Below are 14,421 nucleotides of genomic sequence, written 5' to 3'. Positions count from 1 at the left end.
GCTGTGACTTGATAGTTTCCCGTGATTGACAGGCGATGGCTGGTTGCCCAGCCTTTCCCATTCTCTGTGATTGACAGCTTACATCCTGTTGTCCAGCCACCTTGGCATGCCCTAATCTCCTGCCTCAATTTTGCGTTCTAAACATGAATAAGCACATATTACATCTCATTGAATGTTTTCCTGCAGCTGGGAGAAGCCCTCTGCACCAGGGGAGCTTTAGGAATGTGTTTCTGGGAAATTTGTATTGCTGAGCTCGTTTTTGAGCTCTGTGCATCAGCTCTCTAATGTGGCCACATCCCTTGTCACCATTTAGATCTAGATGTCCCCCAGAAGGCCTTGTGCTCAGAGGTGGGGCTTGGATTGTAGACATGCTATCCTCATGAGTGGATCAATCCACTGATGAATCCATAGCTGAATGTGCTGTTAGGAGATGGGGTCTGATCAGAAGAGTGGGGTCCTAGGGGTGACCAGGAAGGGTGCATCTCCATCTCTGTGTCTCTGTTTCCTGATTGTCAGGAAGTGAGCCACTTCCCTCTGTCCAGGCTGGTCTTCGATGCCCTTCCTGTCTTGGAGCCAGCCGACTATGGACTGAATCCTCTAAAAATCATGAGATAAACCCATCCTCCTTTAAGCTGTGGGTGTCGGGATTTCTGATCAGAGATGCCAAAATGACTGAACACTCCTCTACACCAAACATGGATGTTTAGCCAATAGCTCCATTCTTTGTATCTGTCCATCACGGAGAATGGGTCTATTTCTCCTCAGTTGCTAATCCCATGCTGTTTTGGAGCTTTAGTCCCTTTGCCAGGGGTCCCCCAGGTACAGCAGCTGGACCCCAGCAGTCTGGGCAAGTGTGGGGCTGAGGTGGAGCTCAGTGGTAGAGCACATGCTTAGCATGCACAAGGCCCTGGGTTCCATCTGAGTAGCAAGCAAAACAAAAATCTAGACAAGTTTACCAGAGGGCTGAAAGTAGACCGTGAAAAGCTGCTGTGTGTGGTGGTGCACACTTGTAATTCTAGCACTTGGGAGACTGAGGCAGGAGGATCACAGCCAGTTCGAGGCCAGTTTGGGCTACATCGTGAGTTTAAAACCAGACTAGACTACATAGAGAAACCCTAAAACAAACAAACAAACACAACAAACCAACCCCGCAATAAACAAACAAACACAAAGCTGTCACCATACACCACCCACCACCTGTACCTGGAAACCCCTTTATTTGGGTACCGTAGTTACCCTTGTCCATAGGGCATATGTTCCAAGACCATTTGTGGATACTTAAAATTGTCCCAACACAGTTCCAAGCTCTAGAATTCTATCCCTTTTCCCATTTGACTAAGCACTTTTGTGTACCGTGGACCTCACTCAGTCTGAGGTATGACAGAAAAAGCAGCATGGATTTCTTTTTCTTTCGCAACTCCATGGATAGAAGATTTGGTCTTACTGTAGATCTTAGAAGCACTTCATAGCTTTTCTTTGACATATCAAATTGCCTGTCCTTTTTTTTTTTTTCTGTGATGCTGAGAATTGAACCCCAGGGCCTTTTTATTCATTATTATTATTATTATTCTTTAATCTATTTGTTATTTTGAGACAGGGTTCCTCTAAGTTGCCCAGGCTGGGCTCAAACTTTCGATCCTCCTGTCTCAGCCTCCCGGAGCGCTAGGATTACAGACATGCACCCCAACCCCGTGCTGAAGAAGTACATTTTTGTGTTTGTCTGATCCTGGGTGGCCGCTCTGAGGTAGGACATTCTACCTTGCTGGTTTTGTATGAAAATAGCACTTAGTATAGAAAAAGTATTAGCTGTGGCCTCAAAACCATCACTGGGAGAAAGCTCTACCCTTTTAACTACCGGCTAGTGTAGAATTGTTAGATGAGGAACTGAGGAGTTCCCATGCTGTGCCCCAAGACCGAGAAGGTGGGCTCGATACTCCCTCCTCCTGCAAGGTGTCAGAGGTGAGGTCCTTTATCAGGGAACCAAAGAGCAAAGGAGGGCGCTGGGGTGCAGCTCCGTGGTGAGCACTTGCCTAGCATGCATGAGGCCTTGGGTTCCTTTTCCAGCACACCCCCAAATTCACATTTTTTTAACACCAGGTTAATCTATTTCCTTGAAATGGGCAGAAAGCACGAGAGAGTGGCTCTTGTATTTGTTAGGCCTCAGCATGTGGGGGACATGTGAGAGAAGGTTGAATGTTATGGCACACACTCATAATTCCAGCCCTCTGGGAGGCTGAGGCAGGAGGATCGATCACAGGTTCAAGCCCTGCCTGGGCAATTTAGCAACTTAGTGAAACCCTGTCTCAAAAAGGGGATTGGGGGGAGGGTTGGGGATGTAGCTCAGGGCAAAGGCCCTAGATTCAATCCCCAGACCAGAATAACAACAACAACAAAAATAAAATAAAAGGGAGAAAGAATTTCTGGAGACCAAGAGCATCCTGTTCACACTCTTGGCCTTTCTGAGAGCCACGAACCCTGGGAAAACCCCACCTCTGAGCTGTGATCTATCATCTCTCAGGGGTGTGGCAGAGGCATTTCCACCCTATGTGAGTCTTCCGGCGCTGTTGACGTGCATCCCAGCCCCCCAGTCCACCCTTCGGGGAGACAGGGGCAGTGGCTTTGCTTTTTATTAGTAACAGTAGTGATATTCCTGGGGGGGGCTGTGGCTCAGTGGCAGAGCGTGTACCTAGCCTGTGTGAGGGCCTGGGTTCCACCTCAAGCGCTGCAAAACAGGAACAAAACATCCTACGGTTTTCTGTGTATCAGTTTACTTTTTAACTGATGCAGTCACAATCATACAAAGCAGGTGCTGCTACACCTCCATTTCACAGGTGAGGAAACAGCCCCAAGGGGGTTGAGTATGGCACCCGAGTCTGAGGGTGCCCAAGAGAACTCGGGTATCGTGGGGTGCAAGCCCTTACGCTCTTTAGCACTACAGGTTGCTGTAGCGACTTTGTTTGAGGTATTTTTTTTTTGATACTGGTGATTGAACTTGGGTCCTTGAGCTTGCGCAGCAGGCGGCGAAACCACTGAGCTAAATCCCCAGCCCCGTAGCAACTCTGTTACTTGGTCTTTAAAAAAAGAAAGAAAGAAAAGCTGGCAGTCAAATGAATTGTCTCTCAGGGAGAAAACGTTGCTAGTGTCAAGGCAGCCATGTGACCATCACGTGTCCCCCTGGCCTGGGCTACTTCATGGGTCACATGTGTGGCCCCATGGGGCTGGCTGTGATGTGTATGTGTGTGTGCGCACACGTGCATGCGTGTGTTCACGTGGGATCAGCTCCCAAGCCTTGGGGTCTATGCTGTCTTTGTACCAGGGTGTGGACCACCGGTTCTGTCCCAGACGTCTTGCCTGATCCCTTTCCCTGGCTTCTCCTTCCACCTCCACACCCAGACCTTAGCCCCACTCCTCAGCTGGGTCTGATTTCCTTCAGCGCTGGGTGTGGACGAAAGCCTGGCCCTACCTCCAGCTGCAGGGAGGGAGACAGAGGAGTGACTATGTGGGGCAGGGCTGCTGAATGAGCCTTCAGAGAGCGAAAACTTCCCAGCTCCCGGGACCACACAGGCTCTGTGAAAGCAGCGCCTGGCACCGCTGGCACCCAGGACGGGGTGGGGGGTGGCAGCTGGGGAAGGGTACAATGCAGTGTTCTCGCCCTGTATGTGTGTGGCCAACATTCACCATGAGACACACTGTCCAGAAGGAGGTGCTCAGAATGGGAGGATTTCCTGGCAGTTGGTGAGGAGGAGGCCCGAGCTGGGGGTATGGTGGCTCCTGACCTCATCCCACTTGCACGGTGGAGGATGCAGGTGTTGTTGCGGATGCAGCGGCTCTTGCAGTTGAAGTAGGCAGCCTCCTTGGGCACGTGGCCAGAAGTGGGGTCCCAGGTGCCAGTGGTCGCTTGGGCAGCGCTGGTCAGGGAAAGCTGGCCATGCTGGGGTAGATGAGGGTGCCTGGTTGCTTGTCTCTCATGACTGCATAGGTGTTTATGACCGCCGGTGAGCTTGGGTGCAGGAGCTAGACACAAGCTGTCTCTCCCAAGCTGGTCTGCAGGGCCACATGGGCTGGGCTGAGGTATACATCACTGCTGGGGAGTGAGAGGACAAAAAGAGCAAGAAATAACCAAGGTTTTTGTCTTGGATAGGTTTCTTTTTCCCTCTTGTATGGAAAAAGGTTGAGTTTTCTTTTCTTTTCTTTTTTTTTTTTGAGACAGGGTCTCACTATGTAGCCTTGAACTCATGGCAATCCTCCTGCCTCAGCCTCCTGAGTGCTGGGATGACAGGCATGTGCTACTACGCCCAGGCCAGGATACGAGTTTCTGAGTTGTCCTGCTAAACTAGGCAAAGGTACAGGGTTTCCCATTTCCTCACAAACATAAATGGGACACTTCCTTTACCCCTGTGTCTGTCTTGGACATAATTTTTTTTTTTAATAGGAAAGAGGCATGGTTGCTCATTTCACCAAGAGAAGGGCTGGGAAGCCTCCTATTTTATATCAGACACAGGTAGGATATCCTGCCCTATATCTGAAAGTAGGGTGGGGGAGACACGGACAGGGACGACGACTTTGTGTTAGACTAGGAAAAGGGGTGGGACATCTCTATTTTCTGTTAGACATAGGTGGGATTTCCAGTCTCATATCTGAAAGGGGTGGGACTTCCTGTCATGCCCGGAAAAGAAGATAGACTTCTGCCCAAACATCTGAAAATAATGGAACTTCCTTTGTCGCGGGAAGGAGACAAGGCATTCCCCTTGTTTGATAGGGGATTTCTCAACTCTTCTCCTGGTTTAGGCATAGAAGGGATGGAGGTTTTCTTTTTTGGGGGGAATGGAGGTTTTCTGTCTACGAAGGAAAGGGCTTAGCTTCCTCTTGCTCCGTGCCTTAGAGAGGAGGAGATTCTTCTGTGCCATCAAGCAGTGACAGTTCCTGGCTCATCAGGGAGAGAGATGAGACTTTCTGGTGCCTTAGGGAAGGGCTTCTCTTGTCACCAGAAAAAGGGAAGCTTGCAGCGCCACGTCACCACTACCCGGAGTGACAGAGGCCAGCCTCTTACCATGAAGATGAAGATGAGGAAGCCCATGGTTATGAGGGCCATGTCCCTCATGTTCCTCACCTCCTAACGCCACCAAGCCAAAGCTGGGAGGGCACTGCCAGCTCTGTCAGCCACCCCTTCCCCCAAGCTCTCTCCCCCGGCCTCCAACTCTCTTTGGATCCTGCTTTCTGCCACCTCATGAAATCTAGAGACCTGGGCAGCTGGAAAGAAGCCTCCCACAGCCTCTACTTCCTTTCTGGAAGAGGTCACTTTAGTGTCACGTGCTGTCCCGCCTTGGAATTTGAGGGACAGGTGGCACAGGTCACAGATGCCAGATGCACACACAGAATCTGACACACAGTGACACAATGCAAGCACAGTTCGACCCAGACACATGGACTGATGTACACGCAATGTACAGTATACAAGCTGGGTGTGGTGGTGCATACCGGTCATCCCAGCACTCTGGGAGGCTGAGGCAGGAGGATTGCAAGTTGGAGTCCAACCTGGGCAATTTAGTGACTTAGTGAGAGCCTGTCTCAAAATAAAACAAATATTAAAAAAGGCTGCAGATGTAGCTCAGCGTAAAGGCCCTGGGTTCCATCCCCAGTACTGGAAAAATTAATGGTTCCACAAGAGTGCCTGTGAGTCATACATACAGGCAGGCAGATCTGCCAGGATCTTGGATTGGAGGATGGGGATGAGGGTGCTTGCCTAGCACCCTATTTTGATCCCTTGGCAAGTTAGCGATCCCACAGCAGGAATGACGGCTGTGAGATGGGTCTTGACAGGTGTGGATGGAGTCTGGAAGAAAGTGGAGCTCGACAAAAAATGGACCGAAAGGGGTAAGACCGAGGGTTTGAGTCTTGTAGGCCTTGAAGTAACTAGCGAGGTCAGATGGGGATGGGGATGGTTTAAGACTTGGATAGGAGGGCCGAGGATTTAGCTCAGTGGTGCCGCACGAGCCTTGCAAGCTCAAGGTCCTGAGTTTGATCCCCGGTACCGAAGGGAAAAAAAAAAAAAAAAGACTTGGGCTGGGAGCTGGGGTTGGTGGCACACCTGCAAACCCAGCAGCCAGGAGGCTGAGGCAGGAGGATCAATGCAAGTTCAAGTCCAGTCTGAACTACACAGGGAGACCCTGAGCTACACAGGGAGACCCTTGGACTAAGAAGAGGGCACAGGTCTCTGGAACCTGGGACCCAGGAAAGGGGTGATGATTGGAACTAACAGGGATCACAGGCGGGCAGAGGCTGGGAGAGCATGGTGCCAGACTATGAACGGCAGAGTGGAGCAGGGGAATGGGCAGCGCCCTCCCAAGAACGGTGGGGAAATATGCAGGACCTCCAGGGAGTGTCAGGGGAGGGGAGGGACCGGGAGAGGGGGGGTTAGGGGGAAGTGGGCGGAGCCTAGAGAAAATGTCTGGGAAAGAAGTTAGGGGCTGGTGAGTGGGCAGAGCCTGCGGGCAGCTGACTGGGGGAAAAGCTTGTTGAGGGAAATGGTGAGGGTCGCTCAGTGGTTCTGGCGCATGCGTCGCAAGCGAAAGGTCCGGAGTTCGATCCCTGGTACAAAAACAAAACAAAACAAAAAAACCCAAAAAACCCTGAAAGGCCTAGGGAGAATGACTGGAAAGGCGGAGGAACTGGGGAGTGGGAAGGGCCTGGAGAGAATGACAGAGCAGGTGGGAGGGACTAGGGAATGGTCCCGCCCGAGTGGGCGGAGCCTAGAGATAGCGTGGAGGAGGTGGGGGAGTGTGCGGGTCCTGGCAGGTGAATGGCAGGCGAGTGGGCGAGGCCTGGGTAATAACAGGGGGTGTGGAGGGGGCGGGGCCTGGGTTGGGCCTACAGCTCTCGGCGTCCCTGGCTGGGAGCTAGGCGGTCCAGATCCTCCATCATCCGCAATCCCTGGTAGAGAGCCGCAGCTGGGCGGGCAGGGACCCTTGGCTCTGTGTGCACGGGCCGCCTCCCGCCACCTCACTGGTCATCGCCTCGGGGCTTCCGGGGTCTTCCGCCGTCGCGGAGGCAGCCTTGGTTGGGGCTCCCCTGCGTGGGAGTGTTCGGTCCCATGGTCTTCCCGGCTTCAGCCCATGGCTGCTTCCGCGTTCTGTTCCGCGTCCTCGTCTCCTCCCCGCTCTGGCGTCTTGGCGCTTTCCCCTCCAGGCTCTGCATGTGACGCTCGGAAGACCGCAGCATCTTTCCGCTCTTCCGGCTCGGAACCCCCTACGCATCTCTGCTCCCGGCCCTGACTCCGTGGCCACCAGGGGGCGCCCGTCGTGCGCACTGGGAGGCGCTGCTGAGCGGAGGGACCCGGACCTGGACTGGGCTCCTCAAAGGAGGGAGGGAGGAAGGGGTGGACGGAGGGAGGACACCTGTGTGTCTACAGCGTTCCTGTGCCTGGCATTTCCTGTCTCTGACAACCTTTCTAGAGCCCTGCATCTCCTGGGTCTGGGGACGTGAGAGGGACGCTGTGACTCCACGAAACTTTCTGCATTGTGATTGTATGTAAATGTCATTGTGAGACCCTCTTTCTTCGTGTGATTGTGTATCTGTCCCAACGTTGTGTCCTATGTAAATCTGAGTGGCCCTGTGTGACTTCTCCCATGTGTCTACAATTGTGTGTCTGCATCCAAGTGTCTGTGTGAGTCTGAGTGATTTTGTGTGTGTCTGAATCGTGTGTCTCTGGTACCTACCATGAGTGTGTGATTGTTGTACACCCTTAGTGTGTGTTCTTGTGTATGTCTGTGGCTAGCCATGGGTCTGTCCTACCCCTGTCTGTGTCAGTGGGTCACTGTGTGTGTCCCTGTCTGTTGTGTCTCCGTATCTGTTTTCACACACAAGTGAGTGTGTGTCTTGGATGGTGTACCCTGTTCTTGGTGTGCTTGGTTATACACCCTGACTATGTCCCTGTGCCTTTGTCTAGCTCTTTGGTATGTGTCTGTGGCTAGCTTTGCTGGCTAGCTTTGTGTATCTATGGTTGTATGTACAGGTATGTGTGTGATTGTGTGTATCTCTGCGTGATGTGTCTGTCTTGGTTTGTAAGATCATATATATCCTCAATGAAGGCTCCCCCCCCCCCCGGGTACTGGGGATTGAACCCAGGGCCTAAATTTTGAGACAAGTTCTCACTAAGTTGCTAAGTTGCCCAGGTAGCACTCTAACTTGCCATCTTCCTGACTCAGCCTCCCAGAATGCTGGGATCACATGCCCTCATGCAGGTATCTTTTGTGTGCCTGTGTGTAACTCTGACTCTCAGGTGGCTGCCACCCATGAGGGGCTGGAGAGTCCCTTCCTGCCAGTGGCTCCCCTGGGGTTCCCTTTCCACAGCAGATTGGCTGGTTTCCCAGCAGCTAATGGTTTCTCTCCTTGGAGGGGCCCTTGCCACGCCCCCCGCCTCTTCTTCCACTGCTTTTATCAGGGAAACACTGTTTCCTGCCTTTGATGTCATCGTGGCAAATTTTCCCTTCTTCCAAACACTTGTGACCATGGTTTCTTTCTCTCTGTGTGCAAAGTTGACCACGATTCTATCTATGTTTAGCGCTAAAAGAAGAAGAAAAAAAGCAAAAACCAAACACGTGGAAAATGCCGGTGAAGCAAAATCAAGTACAGTAAAAGATGCATCTCTTCTCACTCTGACTCCCCCCAAGTTTTGCATACCTTCAGAAATATTTTATACAAATAGATCTCCATGCTGAAACAAAAAACCTTTGTTTTCTACATAGCATCTTGTACCTGGCTGCTTTCTGAGCCCTCAGAGATTTCTGTCGAGCTGACGCTGCTAACAACAATCTGACCATTTCCTTTCTGAGCACTGTTGAGGTCATTTCCATTCTGAACGATTTTACCACAAATGTTCCCTACTTGTCTGTCTGCCCAGACAATGGAACTGGCTCTTGAACTAGGGTGGTTCAGTGACAAGATCAAGCCTCACACACAAGTCTCCTGAGGACGCCAGAGCCCTCAGCCCACCGGCAGCCATGGCGGGTAACACTACCAAGCACTTATCTGGCTCCCTGGTTCTGCAATCGATCTTGCAAGGTGGTCACTGTTGTTAGTCCCATTTCACAGAGGAGGAAACTGAGGCTTAGAGAGGCGAAGGAATTTGCTCAAGATCACACACTTAGCAAGAGGCAGCACTGGGACCTGAAGCCAAGCAATGAGATCCTAGGCTGTGCTGTTCCTCAGGTGGAAATGCATTCAGGCACACACTCACATTGGAAACGATCACACAGCAGCCAAGTCTGCATCCAACTTTGTTTTATTTTATTTTATTTTTTCAGTACTGGTTATTGAATCCAGGACTTTCACGTTGAACTATAGCCTCAGCTCCTTTACAAAATCCTTAATTTGGACATAGAGTCTGTCTCTCTAAATTACAAAGTTATCCAGCTTGGGTTTGAATTCATGGTCTTCCTGCCTCAGCCTCCCACAGTGCTGGGATGATGGGTGTGCATCACCATGCCCGGCCTCCAAAATATTACTCTTTTTTTTCTTGGACAAGGAATCAAACTCACGATCTTGCACTTGCCAGGCAAGTGCGGTGTCACTGAACTACATCCCTGGCCAGCCCCTGGCCTCCAAAATCTTAACTGCTTTGCACAAATACACCTCAAAACTCTCATCTAGTACCTTGGTGCATATACTTAAGCGCTGCGCCTGTTTTTCTGACCTCAGGCCAGCAAACTTACAGGACGCAAATTCCCTTTCTGTGTCTCCTTTCTCCTTCAATGACCTGTCACACTCCTCTGCTTATAACAACCTGTAACTCTGAGTTTTTCACTTGCTTTGTTTCTAAGCTTCTCACTTTAAGCATCTGTCTGATCTTTGCATCTATCTGATCTTTCGCTCTCTCCCTTGAGCACTTACTCAGCAAACCATATTAACATTGCTTTGCCTCTGCCCTGGGGGTGGTTGTGGCGGTGGAGAGCAGCTGCAGGCCAGTTGGGGCCAGCAGTGCTGCTGCTGTGAGCCTGTTCAGGAGGCCGAGGCAGGGGCATCACCTGAGCCCAGGAGATCCAGGCCACCCTGGGCAACATAGTGAGACCCTTTCTCAAAAAAAAAAAAGGTTAACAACGAGGAGGCCAGCAGCAGAGCAGCAAGGTCTGCAACAGGGCCCCTCCAAGAAGGGATGATTTTCGCTAGGAAAAATCCAGGCATACTTCCTGGGCTGGGGATGCCTGTTCAGTCGACCTCAGAGGCAGAAAAAGGGCTCCCCAGGCCTCCAGGAGGTGCTTTCCAGTTCTACTCCTCCCTGCCCCATCCCTCCCCTGAGCCCTGAGGTAGGGTGAGGGTGGAGATCTGGCCCTAGGGCTGAGTCTCGGGTTAGGAAAGTGAGGGCCCGCAGCACTCAGTTCGGGGAGACAGCTGAGCAGAGAGTTGCAGTGCTAGGAGGCTGATGCTGAAGTCCCCACGAGGGCAAGGGCGGCCTGGCTCAGATGTCCCAACCACAGAGCGTCATGGTGTCCCCACCTGGGGCCCCGCTGGGAGGCCTCTTTCCCCTCCCTACAGGGCATGAGCAGACCTCTGTGGAGCTGCCCAGCCCAGACCTTCCAAGCAGCCCCAGCCCTGTGACTTCATTTCTGAGTTTTCTTTTTTTGTTGTTGTTATTTACTTATTTATTTATTTATTTATTGGTACCAGGGATCCAACTCGGGTCCTTTCACTTGTGCAGCAGGGCAGGCGGTGAAACCACTGAGCTAAATCCCCAGCCTGGTTTGGGTTTTTTTTCTTTTTTTCTTGGTACCGGGGATTGAACTCGGGACCTTATGGTTTCAAGGCAGGCAGCAGCACCACTGAGCTAAATCCCCATCCTGCTGTGACTTAATTTTTTTTTAGAGAGAGATTTAACATGTTTTATAAGCCTAAATTATAAATTACAGAATACTGAAGTGTTGTTATATTAATTGGTGCCATCAACAGCCCTCCCCCATACCTCTTTACTACTTAAAACAGTACCTTCCCCTCTAATTCCCGGGTATGAAGCAGTCAGAATATTTTCATTTAGTTTCAGGGTTAACACCAGAAAGAGGTTATAAAGAACTGAAGTTTTGTGTTGACCAAAAGACACATGTTTCTCATTAAACTTTGTTTTAATGGGTCTCAAAATTCTGTGACAGATTTTTGGTCAAGTTGTTTCCATTAAAAAGTGATTTTGAGCTCTTCTCTTCCTCTGCGCTGCCTACGGAGATGGTAGCTGTCTCTGACTCAGCACCATGGCAGCCCTCAGACCCCTCGTGAAGCCCAAGATCGTCAAAAAGAGGACCAAAAAGTTCATCCGGCACCAGTCAGACCGATATGTCAAAATTAAGCGCAACTGGCATAAACCCAGAGGGATCGACAATAGGGTGTGGAGAAGGTTCAAGGGCCAGATCGTGATGCCCAACATAGGTTATGGAAGCAACAAAAAGACAAAGCACATGCTGCCCAGTGGCTTCCGGAAGTTTCTGGTACACAGTGTCAAGGAACTGGAGGTGCTGCTGATGTGCAACAAGTCTTACTGTGCAGAGATCGCTCACAATGTCTCCTCCAAGAACTGAAAGGCCATCGTGGAAAGAGCAGCCCAGCTGGCCATCCGAGTTACCAATCCCAACACCAGGCTGCGCAGTGAAGAAAATGAGTAGACGGCTCATGTGCATGTTTATTTGTGCTTAAATAAAAGTCTAAAAAAGTGATTTTGAAAACTAATAACTTAAAACTGTCACACACACAAAGAAAACAAATGGTCCACAAAACACATTCTCCTTTCCTCCTGAAGGTTTTACGATGCATTGCTATCATTAACCAGTCTTTTACTATTAAACTTAAATGGCCAATTGGGAGAAACAGTTCTGAGACTGGTCTCCCACCACTGATTAAGACTGGGGTGGCAGGTGTTAGGGGTGATGTTCATTTCGCCTTCTGAGCTTTCTGGGTAGACTTGGTGACCTTGTAGCTCCAGCAGCCTTCTTGTCCACTGCTTTGATGACACCCATGGCAACTGTCTGTCTCATATCACAAACAGCGAATCGACCCAGAGGTGGATAGTCACAGAAGCTCTCGACACACATGGGCTTGCCTGGAACCATGTCAACGATGGCAGCATGACCAGATTTCAAGAATTTGGAGCCATCTTCCAGCTTCTTAGCAGACCGGCAATCAATCTTTTTCTTTCAGCTCAGCAAACTTGCAAGCGATGTGAGCTGTATGGCAATCCAGTACAGAAGCATACCGAGCACTGATGTGGCCTGGATGGTTGAGGATAATCCCCTGAGCAGTGAAACCAGCTGCTTCCATTGGTGGGTCATTTTTGCTGTCACCAGCAACATTGCCACGATGAACATCTTTGACAGACACGTTCTTTGTGACTTAATTTCTTAATTTCTCCTCTTGGGGGTGCTGGTATGGGGCTGGGGGTGGGTAGGGAGGTGGCAGTGGTTACTATGGTGACAGCTCCCCTTACTGAGCTGTGCAATGTGCTCAGCAAGCTCCCTACCACCACGGAGAGCTGTTCTTAGCCTCACTTTCTGTGGTGCTGGGGTCAGACTCAGGGCCTGGCACCTGCTCTACTGGCCTCACCCCCAGCCCTAGGCCTGAGCTCTAACCAGTTCTCTTCCTTTCCTCCCTCTCTTCCTTCTTCCCTTTACACCCATTCATCAACCCTTCCACCCGCCCGCCACCCATCCAACTTTCCTTCCCTTCCTTTCTTTCATTTCCATTCATCCGCCCATCCATCCCCGTTCCCTCTTTCCCTCCCTCCATTCTTCTCTCCCTCCTCTTCTTTCCCTGCTTTTCTCTTCCCTCCTTCCTCTCATAAAGACTATCAGAGGCCCACAGTGTGACACTGTGATAACGCGGATAAACATCCTACTGGAGCTCACAAGTTATCAAGGAAAACAATCACAAGCAAACAGAGTGGGGCGTTCGGCCTTGGAGAACCTCCTTGAAAAAGGGCGGGGTGAGGTCACGGATGCCCAGGGATGCTTTCCGTTATCAGAGGGGATCTTGTATTCCTCCCTGTTCCTGTTCCTGTCACTTCTGTCACTTGGGCAATCCCTCTGGCCGCTCCTGGGGGTGGGCGGAGCTAAATGGTAGACGGAGGCCTGTGGCTGTCAGCTTCTAGGCACAGGCCCTAGGCCCCTGCAGCTGGGTCCCTGGAGTCCGGGGTGTGGGTGAGGGCCGGGGGATGGGGCCTGCTGTGCTGTCTCAAGTTCAACATTCATTTTTAGTTCCATTGACATTTCTTTCGCCTTTTGATTGTATTTCTTTTTTTTTTCTTTTTAAGGAGGAGAGATTTAATTTTGATTGTATTTTATTTATTTATTTATTTATTTATTTATTTATTTATTTATTTGGGGGCTGGAACTCGGGACCTTGCTCTTACAAGGCAGGCAGCAGGACCACTGTGCTAAAACCCCAGCCCCTGAGCGTATTTTTTAAAATCCAGAAGCATCATCATTGTCCACAAAAGGGAGCTTTGAGGGGGATGGCCTTAAAGGAGAAGAGTTCGTCTTCAGCAATTTTTTTACTTCTAGCAAATCCTACTTTTACCTGAGCCCTCATGGCTGGGGTGCCCCCCCCCGCGCCCCCAGTTGTGGAGATTGAACTCAGGACCTTGCGCAGCATCACTGAGCTAAATGCCCAGCCCTAGGGTTGGGTTTGCAACAACGGAGCTTGGGGGCGGTGGCATCAGAGGAGGAAATGCGTTCGTCACCCTGCTGCTTTCTAGCTGTAGGTCGAGCCTTACTTGCCCAACTGTCACAGGGTGGGGTTTGGGGAGAGAGCGAAAGTGCCTGGCGCTCGGCCGGCGAAGTTCGCAGGGCGGTGAGTGCAGAGCTGTTCCCGCCTCAGAGCTGGGGCAGGGCGCAGGCAGAGGGCACCAGCGCAGGGCCCGCGAGTCCTGGGCTCTTTTGAGGACCAAACTGCGACCGCGACCGACCGCCAGACGCGGGCAGTGACTGTGGAGATGTTCGGGTCCCGCGGGTGCCGGGCTAGAATTTGCATAGCTGCTCCATTCCAGGTGTTGCTCTCGACTGCTGGGTGCGACCTGTCATTGAAAATCAGAACAAAACACAACTGCTTAGCTCATGGTAACGATCCCCATGCGCAACGAACACATCGAGACGGTTTTCTCTGTAATTCCCCAGCCAGGCTGGACACCGGATGCAAAGCAGGGTCGGCTTTCAGTGGCACCCAAATACCCTGACGCTGGGCATCCGGTGTGGCGGGGGGGGGGGGCGGTGTCTGAGCCCCAGCGTGGAAGGAGAAATCCCCTGAGTTATGGGCCGCATCCTTCTTCCAGCGGAGGAGGGCTGGGGTGGTCATCAGTCCAACCCCCACCCCCCACCCCCATGCAGAAGGCGAGGCCGAGGGGGAAGGGCTTGGCCAACGTCCACCTGCTGGCCTGGGCACGGGAGGGCTTGC

At 51.4% G+C, this 14,421-nt stretch overlaps 1 pseudogene; it reads left to right on the top strand.

Moving 5' to 3' along the window:
* The first annotated feature begins 11,192 nt into the window (after positions 1-11,192).
* Positions 11,193-11,657, top strand: LOC101724874 (large ribosomal subunit protein eL32 pseudogene; annotated as a pseudogene).
* Positions 11,658-14,421: the final 2,764 nt, after the last annotated feature.

Source organism: Heterocephalus glaber, unplaced genomic scaffold (assembly GCF_053883595.1).
Source record: "Heterocephalus glaber isolate CG9 unplaced genomic scaffold, H.glaber_assembly_v1.0 deba00001760, whole genome shotgun sequence".
NCBI lineage: Eukaryota > Metazoa > Chordata > Mammalia > Rodentia > Bathyergidae > Heterocephalus > Heterocephalus glaber.
This window is presented reverse-complemented; position numbering and strand designations above follow the sequence as displayed.